This window comes from Pinus tabuliformis, chromosome 7, assembly GCF_031772625.1.
Source record: "Pinus tabuliformis cultivar Carrire ecotype Pingquan chromosome 7, CPIR1, whole genome shotgun sequence".
Classification (NCBI taxonomy): domain Eukaryota; kingdom Viridiplantae; phylum Streptophyta; class Pinopsida; order Pinales; family Pinaceae; genus Pinus; species Pinus tabuliformis.
Genome location: NC_142293.1, coordinates 1,737,249,445 through 1,737,269,728, shown reverse-complemented (window position 1 = coordinate 1,737,269,728; position 20,284 = coordinate 1,737,249,445).

Genomic DNA, 20,284 nt, shown 5'->3' with positions numbered 1-20,284 from the left:
CATATCTCCGAAAATATCGCGCAAAACGCTCAGAAATTCGGACCCAAGGTTTAGTGTGATTTCTTCTCAAATGGGTTTTTTTTTCGACTTCTGAAATGTCACAGAAAACAATTTATAGTGAAAATGCCACGATGACCTGTTTTGAGCAGCGAAACCCTAGAATCCAAAGCTCTAATACCAAATGTTATGAAACCAGCTCAAGAAAAGATAGAAAAGATAGATCAACGCCTTAGAATTCAGCCTCTTCGAGGGGGAAACCTCCTTTACATTACATAAATGAACAATTCTTGGATGATACAAATGAAAATACCTCCTTTCTATATATAGGAGTCTAAGTGGTCCCAATACAATCAAAGCCTACATAACAATAATATTGTAGGGCACAACAATAACAATAGTGGGCTTCTATGTGGCACAATAGTAACAATATGGGCACTACATGGGTACATCAATATAATAAGTGGGTTGTACTAATAACAATAAGGGGTTACACTAGTAGTATAGGGGCCTAACATGACCAACCCTTCATCAGGATTCAAAAGCATACTGCAAGGCGTGTGATGTATGTCAAAGAACGGGCAGGCCATCGTAGAGGGATGAAATGCCTTTGAATCCACAAATGACGTTGCAACCCTTCGAGAAGTGGGCAATAGATTTTGTAAGACCCATTCAGCCATAAGGAAAGATAGGAGCAAGGTACATTATCACTGCGATGGAGTATTTGACTCGTTGGGCAGAAGCGTAGCCGGTGAAGGATTGCACGGGCGTGACTACCGCAAAGTTACTATTTGAGCTTGTACTGACACAATTTGTATGTCCGAAGATCTTTATGAGTGATCGTGGTACGCACTTCCTGAATGAGACGATTAGCACACTAATGGAGGAATTTCAGGTATACCACCAGAAGAGCACACCTTATCACCCACAGGCTAACGGGACAATGGAGGCATTCAACAAAGTGCTAAAAAACACACTGACCAAGGTTTGCAATGCTCAGCGAAGTGATTGGGACCTACACATACCTGCAATACTGTGGGCTTATCGAACGACATGCAAGAAATTGATTGGACAAACCCCCTTTAGGCTTGTCTATGGTGTGGAAGCAGTAATTCCTATGGAATACATTGTGCCTAGTCTATGCATAGCAGTGCTCATAGGTCTAACATATTACGGAGCCCTAGAGGAGAGGCTCGCACCGCTGGATGAGCTCGAAGAAGAAATATTTTTAGCTGGATTTCAACAACAGGTCCTAAAGCAGCCCGAAAAGGCATGGCATGATCGAAACATCAAGTTGCACACATTTAAGGTAAATTAATTGGTTTTGTTATATGATAGTAAGTTTGATAAATTTCCAGGGAAATTCAGGATGCACTGGTTAGGGCCTTATGTTATTAAGGAGATTATTGACAGAGGAGTGGTACAGCTGGTCAAATTAAATGGACAAACCTTCCTAGGAAAGGTGAATGGAAGTTGCTTGAAGCCATACACCGACAGTTTGGCCATGTGACTAAATGAAAGTAGCACAGTCTTAGCACTCTAGGCAGCTGAAAGGAGGCGCGGGACTATAAAATACACTACCGCGTTGGGGAGTTGCACGATTGGAAGATGGTGCGAAACAAGGACGTGTCACTGGGTCCACGGCAGTGCAGAGGGAGCTGCGCTACCCACAGAGAAATTGCACAGGTTGGCCGGAAAGTGACTGTTAAAGTCATTGTTCATGAAAAGACAGTAGAAGTGAGGCCAAATGGAGCGGGCGACTAACATTTAAGACGAAATTTATGGCTTAGATCCTTCAAAATCTGTTGCCAATCCAACATTAATGAACCAATTTTGGGGTGAATGATTGGATTTGAATTCAAAATGCCCTATAAATTACAAGTGGTTGTCCAAAGAAAAACACTTGGAATTTTGAGAATTGAGTTGTTGCACTCTCAGGTGCACATGAACTGTAAATTCTTTCAAGATCTGGTAGCGAATCCGGCGTTCGAACAATTATCAAAGGAGACACAGGAACTAGTGAATAACGTCATGTCGACAGGTGCAAAAGCTATGGACACTGAAGGAGTGGTAGCCGAGGAGAATGTGCAGGAAATGGAGAGAGAGGTAGAAGTAGCTACTCCAGAAGTAGCTGAAGTATTGGTGTAGGTCCTTAAATCCCTGAGAATGTCGAGATCGAAGCCAACCCCAACCAAGGAGACCGTGAAAGAAAAGAAGGGCAAGCAACCTACCATATTGGTGCATGCATCATGTTGGCTTGTAGGGGCCTGACCCAGGTTCAGAGGTGATTTAGCCAAACAAATCCTAGTACTACTGGCCCTTTCAGAAATAGTCTGCAGAGTGTGGACTGAGGTCTCACCTGAAGTAGTATGCGAGGGTGCTAGGACCAGGTTTTCACACCCTAGATATGTTTGATGATTTTAAGTGGTTCGTGGTTTGACCCTGCATGCACATTGCTACGTGCACCTATCAGTACCTCGCAGCCTGCGATGCTACCCTCGTGCAACCCTATTCAGGGCCCGAACAATGTTATTACCCAAATCCTCACTATTAACCCAATATTAGTTGATCAATTTAGCTTATCTGTACGTGGTTAGTTATACTTAATAGTGTTCAACATTTATACAAGTGCGCACAATAAATCAAACAGTATAATTGCAGAAGATATCAACCATATAATAATTCAAAACAGATACACAAGATTTGGAATCAAACTTCTCTTTATTATCTCCTTCTCTGGTTACAAACTCGATTCTACCCTGCACACTCAACTGCAGGGGTCTACGCACTCAGCTGCAGACTCTACTAGGCCTCTGCACACTCAGCTACAGAGCCTCTTCCTACTACTACAACCCAAGACACTTAGATTCTTACTCTATGATCGCTATCTTACAGACTCCATCCGTTGGTTCACTCTCTTATTTACAACTTAGAGCCTTTCTCTATTTATACAATCCCATGGTCAGCAGACCATGGATAGGCCAACACTACATTCAAAACTTAGGGCGGACAGCCCTATGACTCTAACATACAATTTGCGCTCCGCGCTTGCAATTCGCGGTGTTTTTACAATAATAGCAACTCAAAACTTAGGCTTTAAGCCCCAAAACATGCTATGGGGGGATTCCATGCCCCAAAGGCCCCCAACACAAACATCGTGACTCGCCCTCGGGTCACTTTGTTAGCGTGGAGTCCCTCTAGCTGGTCCTAAACGGTCTTGATGTCTGCAATGCACTGAGCTGCTGTTTGTTGAACCTGCTGCATTCATTCCTCCATGTCTAAATTGTGTCCTTACATCTGTACCGGCATTCGCTGCATATGTTTATAGTCCCGTACCCTTGTCCAGTTCCTCGGGTCACGAAGACTGTACTTCCGCTGGTTAGTTAGATAGTCGGACCACCCGTGTAGGGATTCAAGCAGCTGCCGTTTGCTTTTCTTGGGAAGGGTTCTCCATTCAGTTTGACTAACTGGACCGTGCCTCCGTCAGCGACCTCCTTAACCACATATGGTCCCAGCTAGTGCATTCTGAATTTTCCCAGAAATTTTTCAAACTTACTGTCATATAGCAGCACTAAGTCATTTACCTTGAAGGTGTGCAACTTGATATGGTGGTCGTGCTAGGCTTTTTCACGCTGCTTTTTTACCTGTTGATGAAATCCAGCCAAAAACCGTTCTTCCTTGAGTTCTTCTAATTTCGTGAGCCTTTCTTCCAGAGCTTTGTGGTCCGTCATGCCTGTAAGCACTGCTATTCATAGTCTAGGTACGATGTATTCCATCAGCATGAAAGTTTCCATGCCATAAGCTGACTGGAAAGGTTTCTGCCCCGTCAGTTGCTTGCACGTTGTTCTGTAAGCGCATAGCACAGTATGTACGCACAGGTCCCAATCATTTCGTTGCGTGTTGTATACTTTGGTCAGCATAGTCTCCAATATTTTGTTGAATGCCTCTACTGTCCCATTAGCTTGTGGATGGTACGGTGTACTTTTCTTATGATACACCTGGAACTCTTCTGTGAGTGTGCTGATGGTTTCATTTAGGAATTGTGTTCCGCGATCACTCATTAAGATTTTTGGACAATCAAATCGGGTCAACATGTTTTCGAACAAAAACTTCATAGCTGTGGTGGCTGTGTAGTCTTTAACTAACTGCACTTCCACCCATCGTGTCAGGTACTCTATCACGGTGATGATATAGTGTGCACCCGTCTTCCCCTAAGGTTTGATTGGTCCCGCAAAGTCAATTGCCCATTTCTCAAATGATTGCAATGTCATTTGTGGATGTAACGACATCTCATCCCTCCGCAATGGTTTTCCCATCCTTTGACATATATTGCAAGCCTTACAGTGCACTTTCGAATCTTGGAGTAGGGTTGGCCACCATAACCTTGTGTGAAGAATATTCTATGTTGTTACATGTCTAGCATAGTGTCCTCATGCAGCGCCTCCATGTGCTTCTGCGAGGATCTAGCTTCGTTCGAATTCAGGTACATATCTTCACAATATCTCATCATTTCCAATTTTGTATAGGTGCCCCGCGATGACAGAAAAATATGCCATGTGCACCACCAATTCCTTCTTATGTTGGATGGAATATTCCTTTGGCACCATCCCTATTGTCAGAAAATGGATTATATCTTCGAAGTGTCTGTCCGCGACACACACCGTGATGAGTTGTGCATCAGGTAGTCCCTCCTCCAAATTAGTGGGTTCCTTGTCCATCTCAATTCGCAACAAGTGATCTGGTCCTGGGTTTAGTTGTCCCGGCTTGACTATGACCTCAAAATCATATTCCTAGAACAATAAGAGCCACCTGCATATGCCGCCCCCCAACATAGGCTTATTGACCAGGTATTTCAGCACGGAATGGTCAATATACATCTTGAAATGTCCTCCAAGTAATTAGTGTCAGTACTTTTGGAGTCCTTACACCATCGCTAACCCCTCGCGCTCGGTGGTGGAATAGTTCTTTTCTGCTTTGGACAATCTTCGACTTGCAAATGCAATTGGGTGATCCACGCCCTCCACACCCTCCTGTGTGAGTACTGCTCCAAGTGCAATACATGATGCATCAACATGTACATGAAACTCCACATCCCATTTTGGGAAGACCAGGATTGGAGCGGAGGCCAATTTCCCCTTCAGGACATCCAAACTCTTCATGCAATCATCATTCCAGCAATATGTAACATCCTTTTTCAATATCTTTTCCATCGGCGTTGTTATTTGGGCATAGCTTTTGATGAACTTCCTATAGTACCCTGTATGCCCCAAGGTAGCACACAGCTATTTAACACTTCGCAATTCTTCTAAATTTATAATAACAACAATCTTTGTAGGGTCCACCATCAATCCTTGTTTGTAGACCACATGTGCCAGCAGGTTTCCAAAGGGGATGAGGAATGTGCACTGCTTAGGGTTCAGCGCAATCTGGGGTCAGCGACAAGTATCCAGCATCAAGCATAAGCTTGCTACATGGTGCTTAACTAATCCAAAGACAATCCAATCATCCAAATAGACCTCCAATAACTTGTGGATGTATTCTTTGAACGCAGCCACAACAATGCGTGAAAAGATGGCTGGCGCGTTCTTCAGTCCAAACGGCACAATGGTGTATTGAAAGCAGCCCCATTCCATTGCGAAGGTCATTTTTCTCATGTCTTTCGGCGCGATCTTGATCTGATGGTACCCTGAGAACCCATCCGTGAATGAGTATGCTTCCTGGATGCTAACATTCTCCAGTACTTCATCTGTGAATGGTGTCGGGAATGGATCGTGTACACAGGTGTCGTTCAACTTCCTTAGGTCCACGCATATTCTTATTTCACCCTTCTACTTTTTCTCTTGCACTACCATAGGACTCACCCAGTTGGATTCTTCCACTGGCTCAATAACTCCAACTACGAGCATTTTGTCTAATTCTTCATGAACCTTTTCCTTATATTTCGGATTCAAGCGGTAAGGTCGCTACTTAACCGGCTTCACGTTGGGTTTTAGGGTGATCTTCATCATCCCTAAGTCACCAACGATCCCTTTTAAGTTCGTAATTTTGGTTGGCAATAAATATTAGTATTCGTGGAGTAACTCAGCGACCTTATCCACCGTGGCATCATGAGGATATTGAAGACATCCCGATGGACGATGAGGATGTGGGAGTGGAAATAGAGGAGGTTGAAGCCCAAGGTGCGGACCTATTACAAGGTTGTCGGAGTATGTCTCTCCATGCAAGCCTAAGTCCAAGGTCCCAAAAGACATTGATGAAAGTAAGACTCCCCTGCAAACCCCTCTGCTACCAGATGAAATTGCTTTTGACAGTCTGCGTTTGGCACAGGTGCTGATATTGAAGCTCGAAGACTGGGTCTTGGTAGACCACGAGAAGTTCCCACACCTGGTGACCGAACAGCTGATGTGCCACATCATAGACATGAATACAGGGATGAAAGCGTTGGAGCTGCAGAGGTGGCTCAAGGGGGCAAAGAAGGCAGGATTGTTGAACCTGCTCTAGATATCGCGCTATAACCATAGCCCTGTGACAGTTTTGGTCATCAAGTAGTTGCTGTGCTTGGTGCATGATGGGTGTCTATGGATGGAGGAGCCAATGCCCATCACCGCTATGTTGATTCATAGAATAATGCACCTGCCGTATACAGGTGAAATCCAACTACGACCTTTGGCAGCAAGGGTGGTGAGCAGGTGCTCACAGAATCAATGAAGGAGAAGTTCAAACTAGTGAAGAAGCCGCGTGGGTATGCTATCTCTAGCATTTGTGACCCTGCTGTGAAGGTGGCAATGCAGATCCTTGCAAGGAAGGTGATGTGGAAGTGTCATGCTGATGAGGTGTCGGTGCCTATCATCACGCTTGCAAAACAATGCATGGAAGGAGTCCAGTCTAACTAGTTAGACTACCTTTGCGGAGAGTTCCTAGCGAATTGTCGTAAAGCACAAAATCAAGACCCTCCACTATGCATGGCTCTTGCTGTCGATCATACTGGTAGCATGGGAGTTACTAGGGGAGAGCTAGTTCCCCTCGGTTGCGACAGAGCTTCCTGAAGCAGCGAAGTATGCTTCTCTGTGGGCGACCAAGGACACAAAGTGAGTTCAGGACAACAAGATCTTCTGGATCTTGATGGAAATGAATATCAGGATGGCCATCAATCGCAAGCTGCGATTGTCGCCCATGGTATATGCTAACCTGCAGAGCTATGCTAAGTTTAAAGTTGATTTCCATCGAATATCAATTAGGGCACGGAAGGACCTTGTGAAAAAGTGGTACGATTTACTGTACCTAGCCACAGATTATGCCATAATGTGGTGCTTGATAAAAGGCTGGTGGAGCGTAGCACTACCACAGACTTAGCAGTGGGTGGAAGAAAGTCCACCGCACAGAAGAAGAAGGAAGAGGCCAAGCTAAAGATGGCGTAGCTGGTCGAAAAGAGAAAAAAGGAGGTCGCTGGGAAGGCCCAGGTAGAATAGGTAGGAAAGGAGGTAGGAAAACAGACAGGTGGCACAGAGTAGGGCTTTGAAAAAGGCGCACGATCACCTTCACCTAAGACCGAAGAGGAGGACATAAAGCAGCATGATGTGGAACCTTAGGAGACATTCTCCCGCATTAAGCGCTCGAGAGAGTTGGAGAAGGGAGGGTCCAGAAAGAAATCCAAAGCAACCAAGACCTCGCTAGACCTTATCACATTGACAGAGGGTGACTTATATGACATTGGTGACACAGTCATAGATGTCACCGCAAAGGCCCTGCAACAATTTGAAAATCAACAGCAGATCATCCTAGGGGCCATCCAGACTGAGCTGTAGGAGTTGTAGACCCGCGCGTTGCAAGCTGGCATGCTGTCTACCAGCTTGGCTATCGGCATGTTAGAGGCTACCGATATGCTGCGCATGAAGGCTTCCAGTGCGATAGTGCTTCCAGATGGAGCATTGACCATGGAAAATGAGGTTGACAGGCCCACTGTCAGTGCCTTGAAGGGAGTTGGACTGAACCTGGCAGCGCTTCCATGCGAAGCACTCCACCTCTTGCAGGATGGAGTAATTGCAGAGCTAAGGGCCCGTGAGCACCACGCCCTCTAGGTGATCAACGAACAGAGGATAAACAATGAACAGATGGCCCTACAGAGAAATGTTGCCATCGCCACTTAGGCCGAGGCAACCATCCAGACCAAGAAGATCATACAAGTCACGGAGGAGGCATGCAGAATGGTCCTAGAGTTGGCCATTTCGGAGGAGGAGCCAGTCAAGGTCTGCATCCGCAAATTGGCCACAGGGGTGCGCGACACTCAGACAGAGATGGCGCGAGTTCAGTTGGAGTTGAACCTATAGATTACAGAGCTCTAGTTGAGGTGCCAGCCTTCAACATCGCCAGAGGTAAAGGAACAGTGGGCGACTGCTGTCACCGAAGTAGTCACGGCGGTGGAGAGTGCGGTAGTAGACTGCACACAGTTGTTTGAGAAATAATTTGAGGTCCTGACTAGCTTGTAGGAGGACCCAAACGTCCTGAGGCTAGAGATGGAAGTGTGCAAACTCCAACAGAACTATGATGAAGTTAAGGGCACAACGCGAATCGTCATGCTGACATAGAGGTTAGCCAAGCTGCAAGAAGCCAAGCAGCTGAAGGAACATGTGGATGCAACATTGCACAAGGAAGCATTGCTGAAGGCACGACTAAAGCCCTGGCTAGAGGAAGCTTACACAGTCACATGAAACATTAAAGGCAAGCTTGCAACTCTACAAGTGACGCAACAACAGCTTTAGGCTGACAATGCAAGAGAAGTAACCGAGAAGATAGTTGAAGATGCAAAGTAGGCAACAACTCAGTGCACAGCCAAAGTTGTGGTCATCTGGGTCAAGCTAGACGGGCTTCACACAAAGATCTCCATGCTTACCGAGTGACTCAAGGGTGAGAACAATGTTTGTGTTGGGGGCCTGTTGGGAGCGGGATCCCCCAAGGGTAGTTTTAGGGCTAAGAGCCCATGTTTAAGTCAATTTTTGTAATATAATTGTAAAGACTCCGAATTTTGTGGTCGCGGAGTGCGAAGATGTTATGTGTCAAAAAGGGTAGTCCGCCCTTAGTTTTGTAAAGTACATTCGGCTGTAGGAGACCTACCCGTGGTTTGTGGACCATGGGATTGTATAAAAAAGAGCTAAGCTCTAAGTAGTAAAAGAAAGAGAAAAAGAGAAAAAAGATAATGGGAGATCATGTAATAGAGTGATAGCTCTAAAGAAGAAGTCTAAGTCTTGGGTTGTAGCATAGATAGAGGCTCTGCAGCTGAGTGCACAGAGGCCTAGCGTAGAAGTCCGCAGTTGAGTGCACAGACCCCTACAGCTGTGTGCGCAGGGTGGACAGAGTCTGTAAACACTTGGAAGATATTAATAAAAGGAGTTATTATGCAATTTCCGTGTCTTTGTGCTATTGATATGTTTGGATATTTTATGTATGAATTTCCTTTATTATGCTTATATGATGTGCGAATGAATGAAACTACATTGAATAATTGAACACAATTACGAATATCTTCTTATGCGGTGTTAACTTTAAGTATTTGACGAGATAAGCAAATCACTTAGAATAATTGAGGAATCTACACGGCATGTTGCTATAGGAGCACGAAAGTACTTGAGCCAAAAGTTAGGGCTGCGCAAAGGTCGATCGTATGCTTTTGTGAAGGTATTGAAGGTCAGAATAGAGGGTTTGTCTTGCAAGCCCTAGAGCGAAGCCACATATGAAAAGGCAATGATAGAAGCAATCAAACGACATCACAACCATCTCAGGGTGCGGAAACTTGGTTCTAGCATCCCCCCATACTGCTTCGAGTGAGACTTTAGTCCACGCTCCGCAAGCTGATGCTAAAAGGGTTAGTAGTCTAGGATTTGTTTGGCTTATTAACAATGAACCTGGGTCAGTCCCCCTCAGGCCAACAACAAGTTAACCACTGTTATAACTACTCAACTGAACTCCTACTAACTCTACTAATGACTAGAGTTGAGATAAACAAGTTTAGCTAATAATAACTCCACTAGATTGTTAAAATCTAGCAATCAACCCATGCACAACTCTACTTCTATCCTACAACATGAATTTACTAACTTAAATAGGAGACAAAGCCATGCCACTCCAACTAACTGCAATCCAAGTCATCCTATTGATGTGGAAAATCAAATTTCTCCATTTGACTAAGGCACAAGTCAAATGAAGCTTTTTCTTGCTACAATACAAAAATATTCCTCAAAGCTTTGCAATGGGAATAACATTAACATAATTACCAAAATTAATAATATTTTGTTATCTACCTTTTGGGTTCCATTTTTTTAGGATGAAAAATCTTACATTTTACTATGCTCTTATTACCTTTCCACATTCGATATTCCTCAAAGCTTTGTAATGGGAATGCAGATGCAAAAACACCTTCCACAAAGGTTATTCTACCTCCTCTTGAACTCATACCTCTGCATGAATCCATACCTACACATTATTTTCTTTTGCATGAACCCATATCTCCATCCTCTTGCATAGACTTTCTAGCATTGTGCATGGACTCAAAGCTTCCCCATTGATTGTTCCTATGAGATTTAGACCAGTGTATTTTCCAATGTGGAAAATGATTCACACATAGTAGTTTAAATATAAGGACAATTATATTTATTTCAAAGGATAATTATATTTATTCTCTGTGATTAGAATGAGTGAATATTATTGCCAAGAAAAGGGTAAGTAAAGATCATAAGTTGTAAAATTCATGACAATTGTTACCAAAGAAAAATCATGAATTTACATTTGGATATATTTATTTCCTTTACCTCATGGATAATTCTAACTCACCGAAAATATAGGGGAAGAGAACAAGAATCCCCATAATATAAGAAAAAGGCTTTACATGACATTGCATTAAACTGAGACATATGTACCATTTGAGGTATTTCCTAGCAAAGACATAAAATTTGATTAATTTTTCCAACTACAATATAGATGTAAATATGCACCCAATTATCCATGTCAAGCGCATGTGTGTATTTATCTACCCTTATCCATACAACAAGATGAAAATCAAATCTAAGGAATTAACATACAAATTAACTTATTCCAATATTCTTGCTAGCCTTTGAAACATTTCAACCTAGTAAAATTTAGGATTCTAATTGGTTAAAAGGAATTACAAGATAAATCGAACCAATGTCTCCAAAGACAATTATGAATTAAATTACATGCTTGTGTTTGCATAAAAGTAACCATAACAAGTTACGATAGAATAAGCACAAATGAGGTCATAAGAATCAATTTAATCTAGAGTTAACAAGTTTTAAGTGAAAATTGCTATTCCAACTCAAATGAGATCATTTGAGGCCTTCAAAAATCCATTTCAAATTAGATAACAAGGCCAAATTCTTGGCTTAATTCCTTTTCACAAGTTAATCTTGTAGTGCCTTCAAAGCTACAACTATATTATAAGATAGATTTTCTTTTAATTCCACAAGTAAGCAAGAGCTTTATATGCTTTATATTCACTACCAAAGAGGTCTAAAAAATTACCATTCAAAATAAATAGATGCTAATATATACACCTTATTTATTTTTAGGGATTACAATTCATTAGTGAAAACTTTATTCTCTTGTTTTCAAATATTCTATGAAGACTTATTTAACTTTATTGGAAACCACAAGGTATTCCTCCTTGAGATTTGGTTTCATAATGGAAATATAGATATTCTATCCATGATAAAACTTGTCTTTATCTCCCTAGAATGGTTGATTTATTTTATTATGAGACTTAATAATATTTTCTCCTAGTCATGTTGGCATTATGATGCATGCGTTGTCCTTGATGGAAACTCACTTGTAACAAAACAAGTATATGGTAACTAGATGAATCCACGGGTCAGTTCATAGGTGATAGAGTGATGGAACATAATAAGATAATGATGGGACAAAGGTTTACAGATTAGAATCAGAAGTTTGATAAAGGTGATTATTTAAGAATCTATACACGGGTTCGTCAGGGCCACATCACGTATACACACATGTACAAAGAATCAAAGTCGCGTACATGCTGACGCACTACTTTAAGAATACCAAGGGTCCTTACCATGGTATTAGCCCACAATATTGAGCGCAATAACAGATACTTGATCCCATCCAAGATTACCACCGACACTAGCGTATTTTTGACTCATGGTATTGGCTAAGGCTCTAACTATATAAGGAGGTGAAGATCAAAGCACTAAGTGTGCATGTGAAAGGGTTTTTGATGAATACTTCAATTTGAAGTATATTTGCATTGTAAGGGCCATAGTTGACACATAGATCTAAAATAATTATGCACCGATGAATACAATGACAAATCAGGATCATGAGACCTGAAATGACTTTCCATTATATGATATGCTCATGGATTGACTAGATCTAAGTATTGACGCATGTTTTTATCTATGAATATTATGTTCTGGGTCTTTCTAAAGTTCTGAAGAACTGCACAATTTTAGGTCAAAATTTTCATATTTGTACGTAGGTTGGTCTTGGTTAAGTCACGTATACACGCGAGTTCGTTTCTTCAAAGTCACATACATAAAGGAAGGTTTTATGTTCATAAATGACTGATCAACCTGATCAGTGTTGCTATATCTCTATTGTCTATCAATGATGTCCTCATGTTGATCTCAGTTGAGTGATAATGTCTGAAGTATAACTGGTTGAATGATGAAGTTGAATTTGGTTACATGTTGATTTGTTGAAAATATTATTGATGTTGTTAACTGTATGAGGGTTCTATAAGCTAACAAAATATTTCAGAATAACTTTGGTCAACTCTGTGTCTGATTCAGAATTACAAGTTTTTAGTATATTGAGATCTGTACGCAAGTTTCTCTATAGAAAAGCGCGTATACATGTGGGTTGCCTTAAGTGAAGTAGCGTATACATGTTGGCATATGAATGATCAGGGTTGCAGTTGATTTTGTGTGTTGATGCAATATTTTGAGTTCAGTTTTGTGTTTTGGTTACAATGATCTCACTGTTCTATTTGAATTAAGTTGGTGTTTGATTTAGTTGATTTACAAGTTGTGATGTATTAAAGCAGGTGGATCCAGTGTGAAAATTTATGAAACGTGGTCCATAGATGTTGCTGAGGGTTGGAGCCTTCAATGAGGAAGTCGAAGCTTCCTGCTAATAGTAGATGGTAATTAGATCAAGGGGTTGGAGCTCCCTTCTAGTAGAGCTGGAGAACAAGTGAAGGTTGTAGCCTTCAGCAGGTGGGTGCTTATGTACTGGCATGAGTATGAATGTACAAGAATGTAAAAAGTTTTTGATATTAATAAGTTTGAAGACTGAGATGACAACAACGGTGGTTTTCTCCAACATTGGGTTTTCACCTTAAATCCAGGTGTTCATGTGTGTTGCTTATGTGTGATACTTTATTCTGTTCTTACTGCACCTTCTTACTGCTTATCAAATGCCTGATAAATCTCTTACATTCTGGTTTAAGTTTAACATATAAAGAATCAGAGTCTCTACAAGTTTACTAAGCATACACGAGTTTCTTTTACAATAGTCGCGTACATATGTGAGGGTTCAATAAAGTCACGTACATATTTCAGAAAAGAAAATTGTTATTGTGACTTTTTAAAATACTGATTCACCCCCCCCCCTCAGTATTTTTCCCAACAATTGGTAGCAGAGCATGTCCTTCAAAAGAATATTGATCACTTGAAGGAAGATCTCCCAAGATGAGAAATCAAGATGGAATGACATCTATCAAACCACCACTCTTCAACGGAAATAATTTAATATATTGGAAGACAAGAACCATATCCTATCTTCAGTCCCTTGGAGAAGATGTTTGGGCAATTGTGGAAGGAGGTTACCAATATCCATCCACAGTTCCCACAAATGAAATATAAAAGAAGATGTATGAAACCAATGCCAAAGTTGTCAATGCATTATTGGGAAGTCTGAAAAAATCAGAATTTGTCAAAGTTATGCAGTTAAACACAGTAAAATAAATATGGGACAAAATCATTCAAATCTATGAAGAAGATACCAAGTTAAAAAGTGCTAAACTCCAAACTCTCAGAATTCAATATGAAACTCTCAGAATGCATAATGATGAAAGTATTGCTAGTTTCTTTCTATGTATAGATGAGATTGTAAATCACATGAAAAATTTGGGTGAAGAAATAAAGGACACCACTTTAGTAGAGAAAACCTTAAGATCTCTAACTCCTAATTCAAGTCAAAAGTGTCTGCCATTGAAGAGAAGCAGGATCTATGGAATCTTATTGTTGTTCAACTTCATGGGATCTTGACTGCTTTTGAAATGAGGAAAGGAGGTCCCTCAGAAGTTAGAGAAGCCATATTTAAAGCATCTACAAAAGGAAAATAAAAGGAATAACACAAGGAATCAGGATATATATTAGAAGAAGATGAGGTGAACTTTGTAAAGAAACTTCAATTGGGCACCGGAAGGTTTAGACGTAAGCTTCCATTCAAATGTTTTGCTTGTGGTAGAGTTGGTCATTATGCTTCTAAATATCCTCATAAAGACAACCATGACAAAGGGAAGGATACTACAAAAGTTAAGAGGAGATGGTTTGGTGATAGAAGAAGTTATTACATTCATCAAGATAGTGATGGCTTGTCAAATAGTGAAGAAGGAGAATTTGATCAAGACCTTAAATTACTCATGGATTTTGAGAAAAATACTAATGAGTCTAATGATAAATTTGTTGATGCTTTAAGGAAAAATATTTCTTTGAAGAAATTACTCAAATCAAAAATTTCTTGGAAGAAAACAAAGTAGCCATAGATACATTGAAGCATCAACTCATAGAAAAAGAAAAGCATAATGAGAAATTAGAATGTGAAGTAGTAAGTCTAAGAAAGGAACTTGAGAAAATAAAAACTCTGAATCTTAGATTTGCTAAAGGATATGAAACCTTAGATGAAATTATCAAGGTACAACATTCTCCTCTTATGAAGACAGGTCTTGGATACACTAGAGAAACATCTCAAACAGAAATGTCTTTAGCCACCATCGAAAGCTATCTAAATGCAGTGAAAGCTTTAGTCCTCAGCAAAAGAATAAAGGTATTACTCAGGTAAATCATGTTCACTCTAATACAAGAATGAACATCAACAAAAGCACCAGTGAAAAGGTAAACAACACCATAATATTCTATGATCACAAAAATTTCTTCTTTAATGGACAATGTTTCTCATGTCATAATTTTGGTCATAAGGTTTCTCAATGTGTTGCATACAAAACCATCATGACTAGAGAAGCAAGAAAACAAAGGAATGAGACAAGAGTCAATAAGAACACTTATAATAACTTCTCACCTCTTAAATATGAAATTTAATGCTCATTTTGCAATAACTTTGGACATTAAGAATCTAAATGTAGGATAAAATTACAACCAACATCTCAAAAAGAGAAAATATCAACAAATTCTAATGTATGGAAAAGGAAGGAGTTACAGTCTGAAAGTTGTGGCATAAAATTTTTTGCAGAAGGACAAGAAAATCAATGGTACATTGATAGTGGATGCTCAAAACACATGACATGTGATAAATACAAACTTATTTCATACAATACTTGTTGGCTTATGGGGGCCTGACCCAGGTTCAGAGATGATTTAGCCAAACAAATCTCGGTACTACTGGCCCTTTTGGCAACAATATGCAGAGCGCAGACTGAGGTCTCACCTGAAGTAGTATGGGAGGGTGATAGAACCAGGTTTCCGCACCCTAGAGATGTCTGATGGTTTTTCAGTGGTCCACGGTTTGACCTTGCGTGCACATTGCTACACACATCTATCGTCCCTCGCAGCTTGTGATGCTTCCTTCGCGCAACCTTGCATGAGGCACGATCCGTGTTATTACCCAAGTTCCTTACTATTAACTCGATATTATCTGATTACTTAACTTATTTGTATGAGCCCAATTATACTTAACAATGTTCAGTATTCATATAAGTGCGCGCGATAAACAAAACAATATAAATGCATAGAAAGTAATACAAAAGCAGATACACAGTATTTGGAATCAAACTTCTCTTTATTATTCTTCTTCTTGGGTTACAGACTTGACTCTGCCCTGCGCACTTAGCTACAGGGGTCCGTGCACTCAGCTGCGGACTCTACTAGGCCTCTGCGCACTTAGCTGTAAAGTCTCTTCCTACTACTATGACCCAAGACACTTAGACTTCTTCTCTATTAGCTACTAGATCATTGCATCCATTACATTCATCAATCCATTGATTCCTCTCCTTACAACTTAGAGCCTCGCTCTTATTTATACAATCCAATGGTCTGTGGACCATGGGTAGGCCGACATGACATTACATTGCATTACAAAACTTAGGGTGGACAACCCTATGACTCAATGTACATTTCGTACTCCGAGCCCGCAATTCGCAGAGTCTTACAACCTATTTGACCAAAACTTGGGCTTTGAGCCCCAGAACATGCTGTGGGGGGATTCCATGCCCAATAGGCCCCCGATACAAACATCGTGACTCACCCTCAAGTCACTCTGTTAGCGCAAAAATCTTGGCGTGGAGTCCCTCCAACTAGTCCCAAATGACCTGAAAGTCTGTAGCACACTGCACTACTACATTCTTGCTTCGGAACCCTCTGTGTCTGACGTGTTGTGATGCATCTGTACATGCATTCCTTGAATCTACATAAGCTTTCCTTCAATATCCGTTGTGATTGTGAAGGCTTCATCAACCCATGGCTGGACACGTGCTTTTAGAATTGCTTCTTTGTGGCGTGCTGCGTCCACCTGCTCTTTTAAGGCCTTGGCCTGTTGCATCCTTGCAAGCCGCTGAGTAAGTACTACTGTCTACGCAGTCCCTCTAATGCTGTCATATTGTTGTTGGAGTTCGTGTGCCTCGGTCTCCAGCCACTGAATGTTGGGGTCCTCCTACAATGTAGTGAGGACATCCAGTGCTTGCTCCAACATGGTGGTACAGTCGTGGATTGCACCTCCAATATCTTCCATCCCTACTGTAATAGTGTTGGTGTGTTGTTCTCTGACCTCTGGGGGAGTTGCAGGCTGTGCCTTCTGCCATAGCTCGACAATCTAGAGTTTCAGCTCTAGCTGTACTCTTATTATTTCCTCGTGCGAGTCACGGACTCCACTTTCCAAATAGTGGATCCACACTTCTGTTGGTAGGTCCGCTGCAATGGAAAACTCTGGGATGCGCCAACAAGTGTCGTCAACTATCTGTACCAACTATTTGTTCTGCGATACCAACTCATCGCGCTGCAAGCTAAGCTGTTCTATATTAATCTTCTTCTCACTCAGAACCTGGATTGCACGACTCTCTTTGGTGCGGAGTTCTGCTGTTATCCCATCTTGCAGCTGATAAAGTGTGTCGCGGGGAAGGGAAACCAAGTTAAGGCCAATGCCTTTCATTGTATTAAGTGTCACCCACTCCATTGTGTTTTCTGAGATTAGTGCTCCATTCGACAAAGTTATCGTATTGGCCATTTTCACTTATAGCATCTGTTCTGCTGTCGATGTGCCTGCTTCGATGTGGGTAGACAAGGTACCGCCCTGCGGGGGTTGCACCTGTAACTCTTGAAGCTGCGTCCTTAGGGCCCCCAACACAGTCTGTCGCTCTGTCATAATTTCTTGGAGCGTTTCCTTGGTGAAAATGTGAACCATCTCATCGATGTCGTATAGGTCTCCTTCAGTTAACGTGATTAGGTCGATGGCGAGCTCCGAGGCCTTGACCTTTTTCCATGGACCCGATCTCTCTTTGATGTGTGGCCGTTTGAGTTGGGTCGAAATGGTTCCTGGGTCTGCGCCCTCTTCTGCAAGGTTTGTGTCCTCTGCCTCCTGTCCTATAGACACTTCCTAGCCCTCCTCTTCTTGCACTGATGCTACTACTTCGACGACCTTCTTTTGCTCCGTGGCTACCTATGCTACTTCATGGACTGCCCTTACCTTAGCTGCCACTTTTTTGTTGTGCCTTTTCTCGGCCAGCTGTGTGACACGCAGCTTGGCCTCATCCTTCCTTTTTTGTGCTTCCACCTTTTCCAACTCTGCCAAATCCGAGGCATGCCACTTGGGAGGCCATGTCTCTAACACTGTAAAGATCGCATCGTCAGTGGCTATGAATGGGAGCTTTGTCCACTGCTACGCCAGATCCTTTTGCACCCAGGATGTAAATATTGTGCATGTCCGCCTTGAAGTCTGCAAAACTCTGTAGATTGTTGTGCACTATGGGGGACAGGCACAACCTCCTATTAATCCACATTCAGATGCTCGCCTCCATGAGCACCCAAAAAATATTGTTATCGCAAATCCGTTTCACGTCATTGGTGGCCTAGAGGTAAGCATACTTCGCGGTCTCTTGTAAGTCTTGGTCCATGCTTGGGAACTGGATATCCTCCAGTAGTTCCCCTACTACCAGCAAGATGGATAAGAGCAACCACACATAGTGGAAGGTCTTACCTTGTTCCTGGGCCTCCTCGCAGTTGAGCAAAAATTCTTCACAGAGGAACTCAACCCAGTTGAACTAGACCCCTTCCGCACATTGTTCGGCCAATGCAACTACTAGTGTTGGTACTTCATCGCTATGCCATTTTCTCATTACTTTACCGGCCAGGAGTTGGGTGGCTACATGCACCCCTTTATCCTTGATACTGGTGATAGCGTAACCCCTCTTTTTCTTCTCGAGCTTATATTTTTTTTCATGGATTTCGTGAGAGCCAAATCGCTACTTTTTCTTGCTATCGTCGCGGGGTCCTTTCCCTTACAGGGAAGACGAGAAATTCTGTGGATGAGATCCATCGTGATGGGAATAGGCTCCTCCAGCCATAAGTACCCATCATGCACTAGGAAAAGTAGCTTCCTGATGACGAAAATGGTGATGGGAACGCGGTGAAAGTGTGGTATCCACAGCAGATGAAGCAACCTGGCCTTCTCCACACCTCACAACCATTTTCGTGGTTCTAATGTGATCACCGGCCCCTCCATATTCTATTTCATCAGGCTTGCTGTCTCTAAGTGCGAGAACTTCTCACTGTCCGTGAGGTCCCAATCTTCAAATTTCAGGGTAAGAACACATCCTAGCAGTGGGTCCTCAAAGGTAATTCCATCGGGGATGAGCGGGGTCTGGAGTGCACTCTTCGTTGCATCCAGATCCTTTGGTACCTTAGCTTTCCCTTTTCGCGGAGGGACATAATCGAACAATTTTGCTGCTGAGCGCATCAGTTATATGTCCACCTCCACATCTTCTTCTTCCTCTACCTTAGCAATCAGAGGCTGTAAGTCCTCCTCCTCTTCATCTGTCTCAATGGTGATATCCTTGTCCTTTTCCTCCATTGATAGCTTACCGAACCATAGATTCCTCAGGGACATGCGGACTAGTCCCATTGCCTGCTTATCTTTTTTTAGTCTCGGCGTTTGAGGTGATTTCGATATTTCTGGCATGATGGCAGTTTGGGTACAGGCAGGAGTGTTAATCTCCCAAACTACGAGATTATATCTTCTACTTCTGCTTGCCGGTGTAATGGTTGGTTCAATGGGCTCTCTGTCATCCACTGACAACCTTAGAGCTCCCACTAAGTTAGCAACCTCCTCTAAGAACCGCATAGTTCCACTAAACCTCCACTAGTCCGAACCCGACGGTAATATAAACCACAACTTAATAAAATTTGAAATCCGCCTTATAACAACTTGTCGCACTTCCTCACTGTTGATTTGTTCAAGATCCAATGGTCACAACACTCCCCGACCTCAAACTTGCTCCACGTCTGTGGACCGTTGATCTTACTCCACTAGATCTAACGGTTCATACACATATTAGCTGGCTAACTTGCGCACTCCAAATCCACCCGAAAAAATGGTTTCCCTCTCTCTCCTCTCTGCTATGTGTCACGATGTGTATGGAATCGGAGCCAATTGGAAAATACCACTTAGGGTCTTTCTTCCACTTGAAATTTTCTCCAACCCGCTTCGGTTTGTTAACTATCGGTTAACTTTTGCACCCGAACACTATTGATTTGTCTCGACCAAGATCTAACGATCCAAAACAAATCTTCATGTGCTATGTCCTTGGGTTTTCTTCCGCTAATCTCAGCCATCTGCTCCACTGATCTTGACCATCCACTCCACACACTTAGAGTCCACGAGAAACACAGTTAAAAAAACACAAAATTTAACATGGTCAACACCATTTCATTCATCTCACAGAATACCAATTAAACTTCAAATTTCATGATAAACACAGAGATTTCGAAGGAGATTATCCTTCAGGATTTGACAAAGAATTTCTCAT